Source organism: Hyla sarda, chromosome 1 (genome assembly GCF_029499605.1).
Source record: "Hyla sarda isolate aHylSar1 chromosome 1, aHylSar1.hap1, whole genome shotgun sequence".
Taxonomy (NCBI): domain Eukaryota; kingdom Metazoa; phylum Chordata; class Amphibia; order Anura; family Hylidae; genus Hyla; species Hyla sarda.
The window spans coordinates 558,934,185-558,950,084 of NC_079189.1; the positions used below are offsets into that span (position 1 = coordinate 558,934,185).

General features: G+C 42.7%; 1 pseudogene; it reads left to right on the top strand.

The window, feature by feature from the left end:
• The first annotated feature begins 11,104 nt into the window (after positions 1-11,104).
• On the top strand, positions 11,105-11,214 carry LOC130343387 (U2 spliceosomal RNA; annotated as a pseudogene).
• The last annotated feature ends 4,686 nt before the right edge of the window (positions 11,215-15,900 follow it).

The following is a 15,900-nucleotide window of genomic DNA, read 5'->3' on the forward strand; positions in this document are numbered from 1 at the left end:
GGATTTTAATAGGATGAAATCAAATTTAAAGTTGTGCATTTAAAGTACACTGCTCAAAAAAATAAAGGGAACACTTAAACAACACAATGTAACTCCAAGTCAATGACACTTCTGTGAAATCACACTGTCCACTCAGGAAGCAACACTGATTGACAATCAATTTCACATGCTGTTGTGCAAATGGAACAGACAACAGGTGGAAATTATAGGGAATTAGCAAGGAGTGGTTCTGCAGATAGTGACCACAGACTACTTCTCAGTTCCTATGCTTCATGGCTGATGTTTTGGTCACTTTTGAATGCTGGTGGTGTTTTCACTCTAGGGATAGTCTACAACCCACACAAGTGGCTCAGGTAGTACAGCTCATTCAGGATGGCACATCAATGCAAGCTGTGGCAAGAAGGTTTGCTGCCAGGTGCTACCAGGAGACTTGGAGGAGGCCATAGGATGGCAACAACAAAGCAGCAGGACCGCTACCTCCACCTTTGTGCAAGGAGGTGCACTGCCAGAGCCCTGCAAAATGAACTCCAGCAGGCCACAAATGTGCATGTGTCCACTCAAACAGTCAGACACAGACTTCATGAGGGTGGTATGAGGGCCCGACATCCACAGGTGGGGGTTGTGCTTACAGCCCAACACCGTGCAGGACGTTTGGCATTTACCAGAGTACACCAAGATTGGCAAATTCGCCACTGGCGCACTGTGCTCTCCACAGATGACACAGGTTTACACTGAGCACATGTGACAGACGTGACAGAGTCTGAGTCTGGAGACACCTAGGAGAACGCTCTTCTGCCTACAACATCCTCCAGCATGACCTGTTTGGCGGTGGGTCAGTAATGGTGTGGGGTGGCATTTCTTTGGGGGGGGGGGGCACACAGCCCTCCATGTGCTTGCCGGAGGTAGCCTGACTGCCATTAGGTACCGAGATGAGATCCTCAGACCCCTTGTGAGACCATATGCTGGTGCGGTTGGCCCTGGGTTCCTCCTAATGCAAGACAATGCTAGACCTCAAGTGGCTGAAGTGGGTCAGCAGTTCCTGCAAGAGGAAGGCATTGATGCTTTGGAATGGCCCGCCCATTCCCCAGACCTGAATCCGATTGAGCACATCTGGGACATCATGTCTCGCTCCATCCACCAATGCCACGTTACACCACAGACTGTCCAGGAGTTGGTGGATGCTTTAGTCCAGGTCTGGGAGGACATCCGCCACCTTATCAGGAGCATGCCCAGGCATTGTAGGGAGGTCATACGGGCACGTGGAGGCCACACACACTACTGAGCCTCATTTTGACTTGTTTTAAGGACATTACATCAAAGTTGGATCAGCCTGTAGGTTTCCATTTTGATTTTGAATGTGACTCCATATCCAGACCTCCATGGGTTGATAAATTTGATTTCCATTGATAATTTTTGTGAGATTTTGTTGTCAGCACATTCAACTATGTAAAGACGAAAGTATTTTATAAGATTAGTTCATTCATTCAGATCTAGGATGTGTTATCTTAGTGTTCCCTTAATTTTTTTGAGCAGTGTATATAACCATCTATGAGCACCATTTAAAATTTATACAGAGCTAATCTATATAAAAAGTCGAGTAACAAAGTAAAAATATTGCATTTACTGATACTTATCTGTGTAAAGTAGTTATTACTACAGAGGACAGCATGCTGTTACTAATGTATCTGGATAAGTTGGGCTGAGAAATGGTAGATAAAGTTTAAAGGAAAACTGTCAGCCTGTTCACCCACACTAAACCCAATACACTGTGTATAGTGTGGGTGAACAGGATCCGAACGGGGGGGGGGGGGGTCACTTACTTAAAAGTAAATTCAGTGAATCGCGTGCAAGGGGTGGGGCTTCACTAGCTCAAATTACATAATCATTGTCTGTGTAACCCATTGTAAACCATTATATTGGGTTTAGTGTGGGTGAACAGGCTGATTGTTTTCCTTTAACACTGTCAAGTATAAGGTAATACATAGTATATAGGAAAACATTTTAGTTGACAGCAAATTGAAGTGTAGCAACTAGTGACAAGCAGCTGCTGAGCTGCAGCATACAGGCCTCCTCCCTCCCCCACCCCTCTCTGCCCTGCACAATTGATGTATAAGCTTTGGCTTCTAGCATTGAGCTTTATACATCAATTATGCAGGGCAGGAATGGATGGGGAAGAGAGAAGGCCTGCATGTGACAGCATATCATGTACAATTCGTAAAGTGTCTGTCGATGTCCTAGGGATTTTGTGTGTGCAATTATGAAAGTCTAGACAGACTGGTAACTTGCAAACAGGGATAAACTTTGGCACATGGTAGCAAAGTTACAGTACTTGAATAGTACAGTAGTTGAATAAATAAAACTTGGTCACAGTCCCCTTCGTGGTTGCTGTTGAGGCACCAATACTGACTAGATATGTTTTTATGGACTTTTGGTGATTTTGCTAAATAAGGTATATTTACAGTCTAATGAGGACTTACTCTACAGTAGTGGGCCATTGGTTCACTGTGGTGCAAATACTTAAAAGATACAACTTACAATCACAGGACATATGCTAACATGGTTAGAGACATTAGCCACACATCATTTAGTCTGGTTGTAAGCCAACAAGACATAAGTGTATGCAAAAGAATCCTTGCTTAGCTATTTCCCTCTTCTTACTTCTTGAAGCAGGAAAAGGGATTTTGGAGATAATTTCCTCTCAGCATGGACTGGAGAAAACCTCCTAAACACTGCATGGTGTAATGATCACTATGATTGGTTGATTCTGGAAACTGGAACAATATTTTCTGGCTTCAGCCAGTTCTTAGTTGCTTGCTGGTAGCAGGCTTTAACTGCAAACTGGTTTCTTACTAGGTCTAAACTCTTCTCACATGGGACCTAGCCGGAAGAATATACAGGCAGGTCTGTACTCTGCCCTGTACTAGACTAATTGGTTTCTGGTCTCTGGAGAGCTACTGTGATGTGATGCCTTAAAAATATTTCTTTACTAGATCAAATTTAACTAACATGTGGACACAAAATTTAGTGACCCCAACTGATCCCATAAAAATACATATAAACATACAAGACATTTAAAATACATCCATGTAGGATGGAGAACAACAACTGACAAGATGATATTTTATAGAGGGGCATTCCCCAAATTAATATCCCGTTTATTGCACAAAAGTGAAGAGGAAGTCCCAATAACAAAAAGGATTATTATGTTGATGTATGGTATGAAACCCTAATAAAAAAAATATTACAATGAGTGCTGTAGTTGCGTTGCCCTCATACAACTATAGACATTAAGTTGTTAACACCATAAGTATGACTGAATAATATACAGATCCCATGCCATATGAGCATTGGCCTCAATGGAAGCCACTAAATACAGCACATGTATGGCTCACCAGTGGTGGCAGCAAAGAGCAAAATGTTAACTCTGTAATACCTCTGAATATGCAGTAGTAGACATATAATACAGAAAATAACAAATTTAACTCACGATGGTGACACTTAGAGAAATTAACTCCTCAGCCACTCGACAACTTTACATTATAGCAGCTGGAAGACAGTATTGGGACATTGTATCCCCATGTCAGCAGCTCTGAGCATGATATAGAGCTGACAGATTCCCTTTATGGACACAACTTGAGCCCTCTCCTGTTGTGGTCATTGTTTTGGAGCACATAGACTAACACTTTTGTAGGTACAGGCTTGTGAGCTCAGTTATTGTGATCAGCATATAATCAGCTTTATTTGACACTCTTTTATCCGCAGTCATATTTTCTAGAGAGGAGTGGTCTTTAAAAATCCCTTTGATGCAGATGGCTAACAATGAGATTTCTCCCACGTGCTACTATTTTCTGCTCCACATGTTTGCTTTAATCTCCTGTGAAGTTTAGCTGAACTGTAAACCAGGTTCTTGCGGAGGATGCTTGCACTTTTAACCTTGTCACTAACATAAAACTTACATATTATACAAGATTTGTTCTGCCTCAGGAAAAACTGCAAATACTTTGCAAGTAATGTTTACTTGCCTGAAAACACTTGTTTCTTCAAAGCTTAAAAGATCCTGGTTCCATCAGTGTTGAAGACTAAAGCTCGTTCTTTCGCTTTACAGTGAAAAATCAGGAGGAACTTATTCAGAGGGTGCCAAACTATTGATCTTGTGAATAGCAGGTTTATAGTCCATAATTGGGTAATCCACCCCTAGACATCTTATCCCCTATCCGAAAGATAAAGGATAAAATATCTGATTGCGGGGGTCCGACCTCTGGGACCCCCACGATCTCTGTGCAGCATAATGTTCAGAATGCTTGGTGTGGTCGTGATGTTATGCAAGCCCCCTCGTGACATCACGTCATGCCCCCTCCATTCATGTCTATGAGGGGGCGTGGCGACCACAATGCACCTCCCATAGGCATGCATGGAGGGGGCAAGGCGTGATGTCACGAGGGGGTGTGGCATGACATCACAAAGCCAGATAAATAATCACTAAATTATATTGCCAGGCCCCCTTTATTGTAAAAGGGAGAATGTGGAAGATAGCTGTATTTCTAGACAAATCGATATTGTCATCTTTAAAATTTACAAAATTGCCCTTTAACAATTGATACAATGATTACACAGCTTCCAAAATATTGGAACATCTCAATGATGAAAGCCAATTTTTACTCATTTTCATATGGATTTTTTTTCACAGATTTGTGCTGAATCCAAAGATGGCATGAAATGGGTAACTTGGGGAACTGACCACATATGTAGAGTTCATGTGTGGGGGTCATATAGATCAAGACAGAGGCATGCTGTCACAGGCTGGGAGTGAACTGCATCAGTGCCCAACATAAACATAGAAAGGTTTTGGCTTATTGTGGGAAAGGTAGGTAGACATGTTTTTACCTGTGACAGAGTAGTTTAAAATAAATGAATGAATGAATGAATAAATAAATAAATACTATATATATATATATATATATATATATATATATATATATATATATATACTGTATATTGCATAGCATACTGAGAAAATAACTGTATTACCAGCAGTTTCTGGGAAGCAAATTAAGTACAATAGGACTATGCTTGCTTTTGTCCCAAAAATGAACTTCAAAACTAAATAGAAAAATGCCAATATCTATAAGCGTAAAATAAACATAACGACTAAATTATGGCTGCTAAGTTATTGGTATATGGGCATTTTTTGGTTTTAAGTGGAATTCCCCTTTAATTAAATAAATATATTGAATGCTATACATCATGTGGCCAATAATCTATAGCTGTTGTGAGACCACAGTTCCAAGCTTGCTTACACAGCCAGTGGCATTTCACTTCTGCTGGAGATCCACAACAAAGGGGTTGTATAGATAAGAAAAGCGCCCCCTCTGTCTACAGGTTGTATGTGGTATTACTTTAAATGAGCTAAACTGCAATTCCAGACACAATTCATGGAAAGGTGCAGCACAGAGGAAAAAAGCAGCCATGTTTTTCTAATACTTTACAACCCCTTTCAGATAACTTCTTTATACAACAGCTACAATAGAATATAAACAGCTCCATAGCAGGGCAAAATTCAGCTCTAAGTTACCACTATGTGCTCGAATCCTTAAGGCTGTTCAGTATTAGCCGTATATGTTATCTTATGGCAGGCTGCCAAGTCAAAGGAGGTCATATGTAAGGAAGCCTTATCTCGTTTGAAGTGTGGGTTTTCACCCTCATCTAATCTTATGACAATATTAGCAGAGACAATACATTAACATATGATCAGAAGGAAAAGCACGTTCAGATGACAGTACAATATTTTCTTTCTGGGGCCATTATAGCTCATGTATGATGACGACATAAGTATAATGTGTCACCAATGTATGAACAGCAATATCAAACTCTGCTGAATTATAAATACATTAGTTATTGATACCCGGGCTTGAAAGCTATATTATTATCAGAAACAGCAATAAGGTTGATAACTAAAGATAAATCTTAATAGACTTTTATATACTTTAACAGTATTTAAATAGACTGGCTAACGGGGACTGAATAATAAAAATATTTTTAGGATATATTAAAAGTATATGAAGCTGTGAAATAAGGATATTTAAATATATTTAAAGTATATTTTCTTTTTTTTTTATTCTCCAATATATAATAAAAATAAAGCATATATCAAAATATCCTGACATTTCGTATCTACAGCACTTGTGCCAACCTTTGTGTTTCTATAGTTACAGACTACAAAGAAACCCTGAGTAGTCTGATCCAGCTATCCATTTGTCCCTTCACTTATTGTAAGTTAGCAAGAAATAGGGGACAGATGAAAGGGAGTGTGAATCTGGAATCAGACTACACATTGTGAGGCTTGTCTATAGTCAGTGACCATGTATATACTGTACATAGGTCCATATAGAACTGTACACACAAAACGGTAGGAAATTAAAGTCAAGACCACTTACAGCTTATTAAATTATGTAAATTATAGTTCTGGTACATCTGTTTTTTTTTTTTTTTCACTGTACATTCTGCTGTTCGTCGGTTTTTCCTCTTGGAAATGTTTAAAAATGTCTTTATAATATTAATCAAAGGTAAGTAGCATCTGTTAACGTATACTTTGTATAAAACGTATTGGTTAAACAAATCCCAAAGAACTGCTCCAAAATAATAGAAGATCCTATGCATAAATTAATAATCAAACATATATTAATAAAGAAATGTATATAAAATCACAAATCATTTTATTAATATATAACTGCAAAATGTACATACAATTAATATCAATTAAAATAAAATAAATGATCTTACTGTAATATATTCACAGAGATATATAGCGCAGAGAAAACATGGGGCGGTCCCCATGGCTCCTAAACAATGGGAGTAAATGCAACATACAGGGAAGTGTAAAATATACACAACCAAGTGTACTGATCAAAAAGAAATCATGTACACTAAAGTCCAGAATCAAGACAAATAGTATAAAATGATAATAATAATCACCTGAGGAACAACAAACAATATAACAGCACTGTGGCAAGTAATAGTTACGAAGTGGACAAGCTGGACCAGACCCCCCCCCCATATACTGTTAATGTAAAATGTAAATGCCGCTCAACATAGGACATAGGCTTTTGTATGCATTAGGGTATGTTCTCAGAACATTAAGGCTGAGTGCAACGTCAACTCTCCGGCCAGACACGCTGGCCGTAAGTGCCCTCCTCTCATGTCCCCCCTGCCGGCGGGGCTGGGATTCGCATTGTGAGATGCGTCCGCATGCGAGTTCTAGCCCGTCACTCACCTCCCTGGTCTTCCGTGTTCTCAGTCCCTGAGCTCTGTGGTTTAAAGGGCCAGTACGCCCTAATTAGTGTCTTCACCTATTCCTTCCCTATAAGTGTGTACACCTTCCCCTGCCCTGTGCCAGATCTTTGCTGCCCTAGTGCCTGAGTGAAAGCATTCTGTGTTCCTGGTTATCCATGTACCTGATCCTTGTTCCGTGACCTGACCCGGCTACTGTGCCGCCTGCCCTGTTCTACAGCTATCCTGGCCACATCTTGTCTTATCCTTCTGTACCATGCTACATCCCAGCAACCTGTGTGGACGAGTTGTGCCAGGGGTAGTGACCTGGGTGCCACCTACTGCAGCAAGACCAGCCCATTTTGCGGCGGGCTCTGGTGAAAACCAGCGGGACCTTAGACTCCGCTGCCTGGCACGGCTCACATAATCATCCACACAGGCGCAGAGGATCCACCACCTGCCGTGATTCTTACACTGAGAATGTGCTGGCCTTAATCTACAGCTTTTGAATGTGGAATCCACAGAAATAAGTACCATGCAGGTAACTGTTGATTGTGCTATGGATTTAAATATTCATGGTGGCTGGTCACGTGAGTGCTTAATAGGCACAAGCGCTCACATGACCAACGACCATACATTTTCAAAACCAGCTGGCGGGCCCACCTCCAGCGCGTAATTCAGAGAAGACAGATGAGGATCTTTAGAGGGACCGGGTGCCAGACTGCAGGTATGTATATAAGCCAGGGAGCCTGCATCGGTTTCTTGTTCACCCGCACTATAACCCGCTGTATTGGGTTTAGTGTGGGTAAATGGGTGATCGTTTTCTTTAAATGCAACATAAACTTTAATGATATCAGTAAATAACATCTAATAGGTCATTTTGGAATCAGCTCATAAGAAGTAAGCGCTGTGGAGATGTAACTGAATCTTCAAATGGCTTTGTCTTCTGCTAGACAATTATTGTGTAAGGGCACTATTAGTTGTTCTATGTAAACGAGTATCAATCTCATAAATTGGCACCTATTCACGGCTCAAGTGCTAGACAGGAAGAGGCACATGAACAGTCGCTAGCTCTTTGCTGCAGCTGATAGCCAGTGTTATTTTAAGAGTGCACACTAGGGGGCAGAGGCACGGACGCTGGAGCTGCGGGGACACCAGGGAGCAGAGACACATGAAGGTGAGTGACGGCCTGAGACTCGCATGCGGGCGAATCTCAGCCCCGCCGGTAGCGGGGAAGGGAGCGCTCACGGCCAGAGAGCCACTGTAACAGTACCCCCCTTTGGTCTCCCCCTCTTCTTGGGAACTCAAAGAGTTCGCCACTACATGAGACCAGGGGGGTACTGGACTGGGCAAAGGCTGAAAGGAACTAGCAGACTTCTGGCAAGGAATCTTCTAAGATGACCACATGGTGAGCAAGAATGTCCCCATTTTATGACTTTACGTCTGACAGAAGACAACACAGGAGGAACAAGACAATGATCTTGGCAATATTGTCCCCAAGAAGCGATCTCACCGGTCTTCCAGTCGAGATCAGGAGAATAGCGTTGCAACCAAGGAAGACCAAGCAGAAGCTCTGAAGTACACTGTGGTAGTACATAGAATGCAATGGTGGTGTTATACCACAGACTGAAGACTCCTGAATGATACATGCTGGGAGTTGTAGTCCCTTTTGTGTGTGTATGCCAGTGTATCCCAACCAAGGCTGATTATATTAGTGTGCTGTGTATAAGGGGGCTGACCCAGGAAAATAGTAGGATGGGTAAAGGGCGGAACAAACAAACAAAAAAAGGAGCCGCCCCAAACCAGCAAGGCATGTGGCATGCTGGGATTTGTAGTTTTCAGCACAGCAAGAAACAGGAAATAGAAGCAAAGATAGGAAAACAAAGTGGGGGATAAAAAACAACAAAGAACGGAAATAGAGTAGGCTAAACAACAACAATAGAAATGAAACAAAACAAATAGGGTAAGTCAAAAACGGAAAAACGTGTTGACCACCGGAGTACCCTAGGTGGCACACAAGGCCTCATGTTCCAGGAAAGTTCAGCGGCAAGAGTTCAAAACTGAACCACGTAGTCACCAACGGAGGAGTTTCCTTGGCAGAGGTCCAGCAGAGTGTCTCGGCAGAGGAGGCTCGCGTGAGTTCTTCAAATGCATCGCGGAATGCTGCAAGGAAGGCAGACAGATTCAAGGAGACCGGATCTCTACGATCCCAGAGAGGAGCAGCCCAGGCCAGGGCTTTTCCTGACAAAAGACTGAAGACAAACGCCACTTTAGTATGCTCTGTCGGGAATAGATCTGCCATAAGTTCAAGATGAATAGAACACTGTGTCACAAAGCCTCTACACAGCTTGGGATCTCCGTCATATTTAGAAGGCAGGGACAAAGAAGGCTTGGAACCAGTTGAAGCTGCAGATACAGGAGGAGGCTCAGGGACAGGTGGCTGCTGCTGTTGTTCCTGCAGCATGGCTAGATCTGTTGCATCATGGCATAAGTAAATCCAGTTGTTGCGCTTGACGGGCTAACTGCTGTGACTGCTGAGCCACAATGGTGGGCAGATCCGAATCATCAGGCAAAGGCACACCAGCAGGATCCATGGCAGACTTGGAAAGATCCAAGAGATCAGACAAAAGCGCCCCAGCGTAATCCATGGCCGGATCTTACTGTAACTGGAATTGCTGGAATCATGGCAGGTGGACAGCAGGTGGTGGATCCTCTGGGCCTGTGTGGAAGGAGACTTGGGCCGTGCCAGGGAGTCGGGTCTAAGGTGCCACTGGTTTTCACAAGAGTCCGCCGCAAAGGGGGATGGTCTTGCTGCGGCAGGTGGCACCCAGGTCGCTACCCCTTGCACGACTCGTCCACACAGGTAGCTGGGGGGTGACGTGGCACTGACAGCGACTGGCAGAATTTTGCTGGCAGGATGTGGTGGGATGGCAGAAGAACAGGGCAGGTAACACAGGTATAGGGTAGTTAGAATAGCAGGGAACAGATACACAATAACAGGAACACAGGACTTCACAATGGCATAGACTACCAAAGATCCGGCAGGGAGGAGCAGATACTTATGGAGCAGGGACAGGTGCAAGCACTTTAATTAATTGGGTACTGGCCCTTTAAGAAACAGAGCTCCGGCACACGTACGCACTAGGGGGCAGAGGCATGCACGCCGGAGCTGCGGGGACACCAGGGAGCAGAGACACAAGAAGGTGAGTGACGGGCTGAGACTCGCATGCAGGCGTGTCCCTCGATGTGAATCTCAGCGTGGACAGGGAGTCAGGCCGGAGCGCAATTGTAACAGTAATGTCAGCCTAGTTGCCCTGTGTAATAGGAGCTTTATAGTCTGTGGATGGGAAGGTCTTAGAGTCTGTTGATGGACCTGTCCAACCCAATTTTTGCAACATGGATAGTTTTACAAAAGAAACCAATATCAAGAGGTGTAGCAATAGTTATCTTTGAAACCATAAAAGGTTGATCAAGTAACTTAAAGGAGTAATGTTGTGTAGGACAATTTATCCCCTATCCAAAGGATAGAAGATAAGGGTCTGATCACTGGGACCCCCACAATCTCCTGCACAGTGTCCTGGCTCTCCCCAAGAAAGGAGCTGTGTTGACCACAGCACTAAGCGGTGGCCAACACGCCCCATCCTTGCGTTCATAGAAATTGCCTCTTGATAAACATAACTCATTTACAAATTGTAACAAGCAGAACTTGTCTTAGTAATTATATATCTCTGCTCTGCTCATCAATTTCCCTTAGTGTACCGATATGTGTAAACTAACTTTTTTAGTTAGATTTTGTCTTCTGTAGAATCAACAAGAGGGTTACATAAAGTAAACAAACATCGCTTCTTGGCCTTTTGGCTAAGATCAAGTGTAGTATCTGTTCTTATCAGTTTCATGCCAGTGGTCTCCACAGCACCGGTTTGGAGCTGGTGGGGATGGGTGCTGCATGGAGGGGACAGGTGTAACAGGGCATTCCAGGGCTGGTTCTGAGGAATCAGCTCAACAGCCGCCCTGATGTGACCTGTTTCCCTCCGGGTCTTGCCATGAGGCTGAGAGGGTCTAGAGTCGAGGTACTTTAGTGCCTGAGGGAGTGGTGATGCCGAGGTGCCGAAACTCACTGGGAGAATTGGCTCACTGAGAGGAAGCACGGGCACCATGATCTCTTCACCTTGTGGCACTCACCTCTTGATTCCCAGCCTTCTGGCTAGGATCAGAGAAATTTTTTATAGATCTGTCCGGGCAGTATACCTGCACACATTCACTTATTTCTTTCTTTTTGTCACTGTGTCACTTTTTGCGGGTTGTGTGTTCACAGTATTGTTAGGATGTGGTAGCCCTTCTGAGTGTCCCTCCTAGCGGTCTAGGGGAGGTGTGTGTGGCCATCAGGTTCCTCACCTCCCTGCAAAAACCCCAGGTACTCCTGCATGGGCAGGGTACCGACCGCTATCGGCTCTGCAGGCAGATACCTTGGCTAATGCCAAGGGGGATGCTGGGAGCATTTGTGGTGCCTTAGTAGCTTCGGCAAAAAGGGACATCGAACCAAGAACCTTGCAGGTACCTTTTGGTCCGGAGGGGAAGAGTAAGGTTTGTTGGGGGTTGTTACACTTTTGTTGTTACACTTTTTCTTGCACTTTGGGTGATTCGAGAGCACGTTCCTCGGCTCTTAGATAAAAAAAAATTAGAAAAACAAACATAAAACAAACAAACATATAATCATAACTCATTAAGTAATGAATACAGGATGTGTCAGACTATGCTGGTGCCTGGAGAAGAACAGGAACGGATGATGGGGACAGTGATAAATGACAATACTGTGGTGTCAGGAGTGATTTATGGACGCTTAATGAATTACAACACTAGTACTTGGTGTACGATTGTTAAGACCATCATCAGATCATTCAGGAGATGAGTTCATTTGATAGTAAACAGAAAACTTCTCACATCCATCATATTATTCACACTGTCTGGGAAGCTCTCAAGATGTTACAGGTGTGAATAATATAAAGAAAAACAGACGGCTGTTTTACCCCCTTTTCCTATTTTCCAAATGCAAAAATGTAAAAATAAATGAATAAATACCAAAAGAACATATCTGGTTTCACTATGTGCAGAATTGTCAAAACTATGAAAATAAGCAAAAACAGAAATTGGCTTAGTCCTCAAGGAGTTAATGCTTCCTGATATTCTCTTCATTATTTGTATATGTTTGCTTTCATTTCCTTATTCATTAATAAATCGAAAATCCATGTGCCTTCATAACATGAGGGAACAACGCCTTATATAAACATTATCCATACATACACTTGGTGGCTAGTTTATTACACAGATTTAACTGACGTCAGATCACCAGCAGATACAAGAAGGTGAACATGAAAGCATTCGGCAGCCAAGAGAGTCATAATGGGTAAGAAACACAATCTCACCAATTCTGGTCTAACATTATCAGAAGTTTCCATATGCCTTACTGGTGCCAGTCAGAGTTAGCCACCTAAAAAATTTCGTTCATTGTGCCAGCCAGTTCTCACCTGCCAGGAGCTTTAAAGGGGTATCCCAGAGTTTTTGAAAAATACATAGAGTATGCTGCTGTGACCATGCAAAAATAGGAGAAAAAAGCTATACTATATGAGACCTTTGGTCCTCCACAGTCCGCAATTGGCTCCTTCTGGTCACCCAATCTTCTTCCTGCTCCCAAGATAATTGCTCAGTACAGAATCTGCTGGCTCAGCCAATCACTAGTTGTACTAATGTCCTGTCTCTCCCATTGATTGGCTGAGCGGGCAGGTCCTGCTCTGATCACTCACTTCAGAAGCAAAAAGAAGAAAAGAGATTGGGGGACCAGAAGGAGTCGAACCTGAGCTGCGGGGGACCAACAGGGGTCTCTTCACCACAAACACAAAAATTTACAAGAAAGTGTTAACAAGGCCACAAAATGTAAGTTTTACATGGATTAATTGAGTTAACTCCTTCCCTACAGCATTACCTAAATGTTTGTCAGCTATGAGTAGCCCAGATTTTATAGATGCCGTAGGATTATGGTGCCTCCTCCTGCTGTGTTAATGTAGGGGGGGGGGTCAGGGGTCAGTGGTGGGCGGCTCACAGGAGCAGCGTGGAGTCGGATGCCCATGCCCAGAATCTCACTGCAACAGCCAGGACCAGAGTTTCCTTTTATTCAGTCAATGCCAAATGTAGGATTTAGGTGGTTAACAGAGGGGGGCTCAATAATATATGGGACCGTATGGGTCCGTACCCTAAGGGTGTAGTCACACATCCTGCATATTTAATGCACAGGATTTGAAGCTGAAAATGTATTGCTGTATTCAGTCAACTAGCTTAAAATTCTGGGCATAAAATATGTGCAGTATACTGTACGTGTGAAGGGTAGGATCACACGTATCGTATTTTGATGCATATTTGCTGCTGTGTATTTTCCTACCGAGTGAAGTCAATGGGTAGCAAAAAATGCAGCTGATTTTGCTACCCATTGATTTCAATGGGTAGGAAAATATGCAGCAGCAAATACGCAGCAAAATAAGGCACGTGTGACCTACCATTAGAGTGAATAAATAACTAGTTTACAAGTATCCTTTTACAAGCAGAAAATTTCAAATAAAAAAAAATCCAGATTTTCCAATTTAAAATTTTTTTGGGGAGTTTTTCACAAAAAAACTCACCACTATCACAAAGTACAATGTGTCACCGAAAAAAAAAAACAATGAATAACCACCCTAAAAGTTGACACATTTGCTAAATTTGTAAAATGGGGGCTTGGTCATCTAAGGCCAAATCAGCCCGGCCCTGAAGGAGTTAATTAATATGAAGTATTGACATGTCTTACTTTATTAGAGCCAATACCATGATGCAGTTACTCCTTGTGGAATTGCCTTTTAGGCCATGTTCACACTACGGAATTCTCGCGGGCAGAATTCCACGAGCGGAGATTCCGCCTGGCAGCCGCCACGAAGGTGCTTCAACGCTAGGGCCGCAGGGCACTGAGCCGTCACCATTGATGGCTATGCAGTGTTCACGGAATCTGCGCAAAGAATGAACATGTTCTTTCTTTGCGCTGAACAATTTCAGCGGCGGAATTGTCCACCGCGGAAATTCCGCAGTGTGAACGGGTCTCGTGTAGACCCATTCACACTAATGTTAAGTTCACACCGCGGAATTCCGCTTGCGGAGTTCCACTCGAGAATTCCGTAGTGTGAACATGGCCATATAATGATTGACGTGTGGACACCTTACAGTGGTTCTAATCCAAAGTGCCACACAAAGCAATAGAGGCAACGATATCTCCTCCTAACATGATCTGCAGATAAGTTAGAGAAAGACACAGTAAGAACCAAGTTAACAACGTCGCAAAAGTAAACACCAAGACCTCCCTGAGACAACTGCAAGTTTAAGGTCAGTTGTCTTGAGCAAACATGACCATTATTCACTAAAATACTGCAGATTGCATTGTTTCAGGTAAAGTACCTGCCAATAATTTCCTGGTATGGTTCCTACTTCTAAACAGAAAATGAACTATGTATTAAAGTGGCATTAACCCCTTAAGGACCCAGCCCATTTTCACCTTAACCCCTTAAGGACCAGGCTCATTTTGGCCTTAAAGGGGTATTCCGGCCCCGTGGTCACCACCCGGCTGTTTGTGAGCTGGCAGCGCGGCATGCAGGTCAAACAGGTGGGTGGCGAATACAAGATTGCGGGGGTCCCCAGCGGCGGGACCCCCGTGGTGAGACATCTTATCCCCTATCCTTTGGATAGGGGATAAGATGTCTCAGGGCCGGAATACCCCTTTAAGGACCAGAGCGTTTTTTTGCACATCTGACCACTGTCACTTTAAGCATTAATAACTCTGGGATGCTTTTACTTTTCATTCTGATTCCAAGATTGTTTTTTCGTGACATATTCTGCTTTATGTCACCAAAGGTATATATAACCCTACATATATAGTAGGTAAAGGTATGTATTTGTAATTATGACACCAAAAAGAGAACCATACCACACATTAAACAGAAAAGTAATAGAATGTACAAAATCAACTTTATTAATACAATTTAGTAATAAAAGATAGATATTAAAATTAAAACAAAAAATGAATAGGCACTGGTGGACATACAAAGATATAGGACAATGGTAGGACACAAATACATCAAAATATGCAAGTATAAGGAGTAAATGCCACAGTAGCTGGTAGGATACAAGGGTAATACCTGCCAAAAGTATACAATAAAGGGTGTCAAACCATACCTACACCTGAACCCCAACGATCGTTTCGCTGTTATGCCGCTTCTTCAGTTGATTTTGTACATTCTATTACTTTTCTGTTTAATGTGTGGTATGGTTCTCTTTTTGGTGTCATATTCTACTTTATGTCAGGGGTAAAATTTTGTCGATACTTGCATCATTTCTTGGTGAAAAATTCCCAAATTTGATGAAAAAAATTTAAATTTAGCATTTTTCTAAATTTGAAGCTCTCTGCTTTTAACCCCTTAAGGACTCAAGGTTTTTCCGTTTTTGCACTTTCGTTTTTTCCTCCTTACCTTTAAAAAATCATAACCCTTTCAATTTTCCACCTAAAAATCCATATTATGGCTTATTTTTTGCGTCGCCAATTCTACTTTGCAGTGACATTAG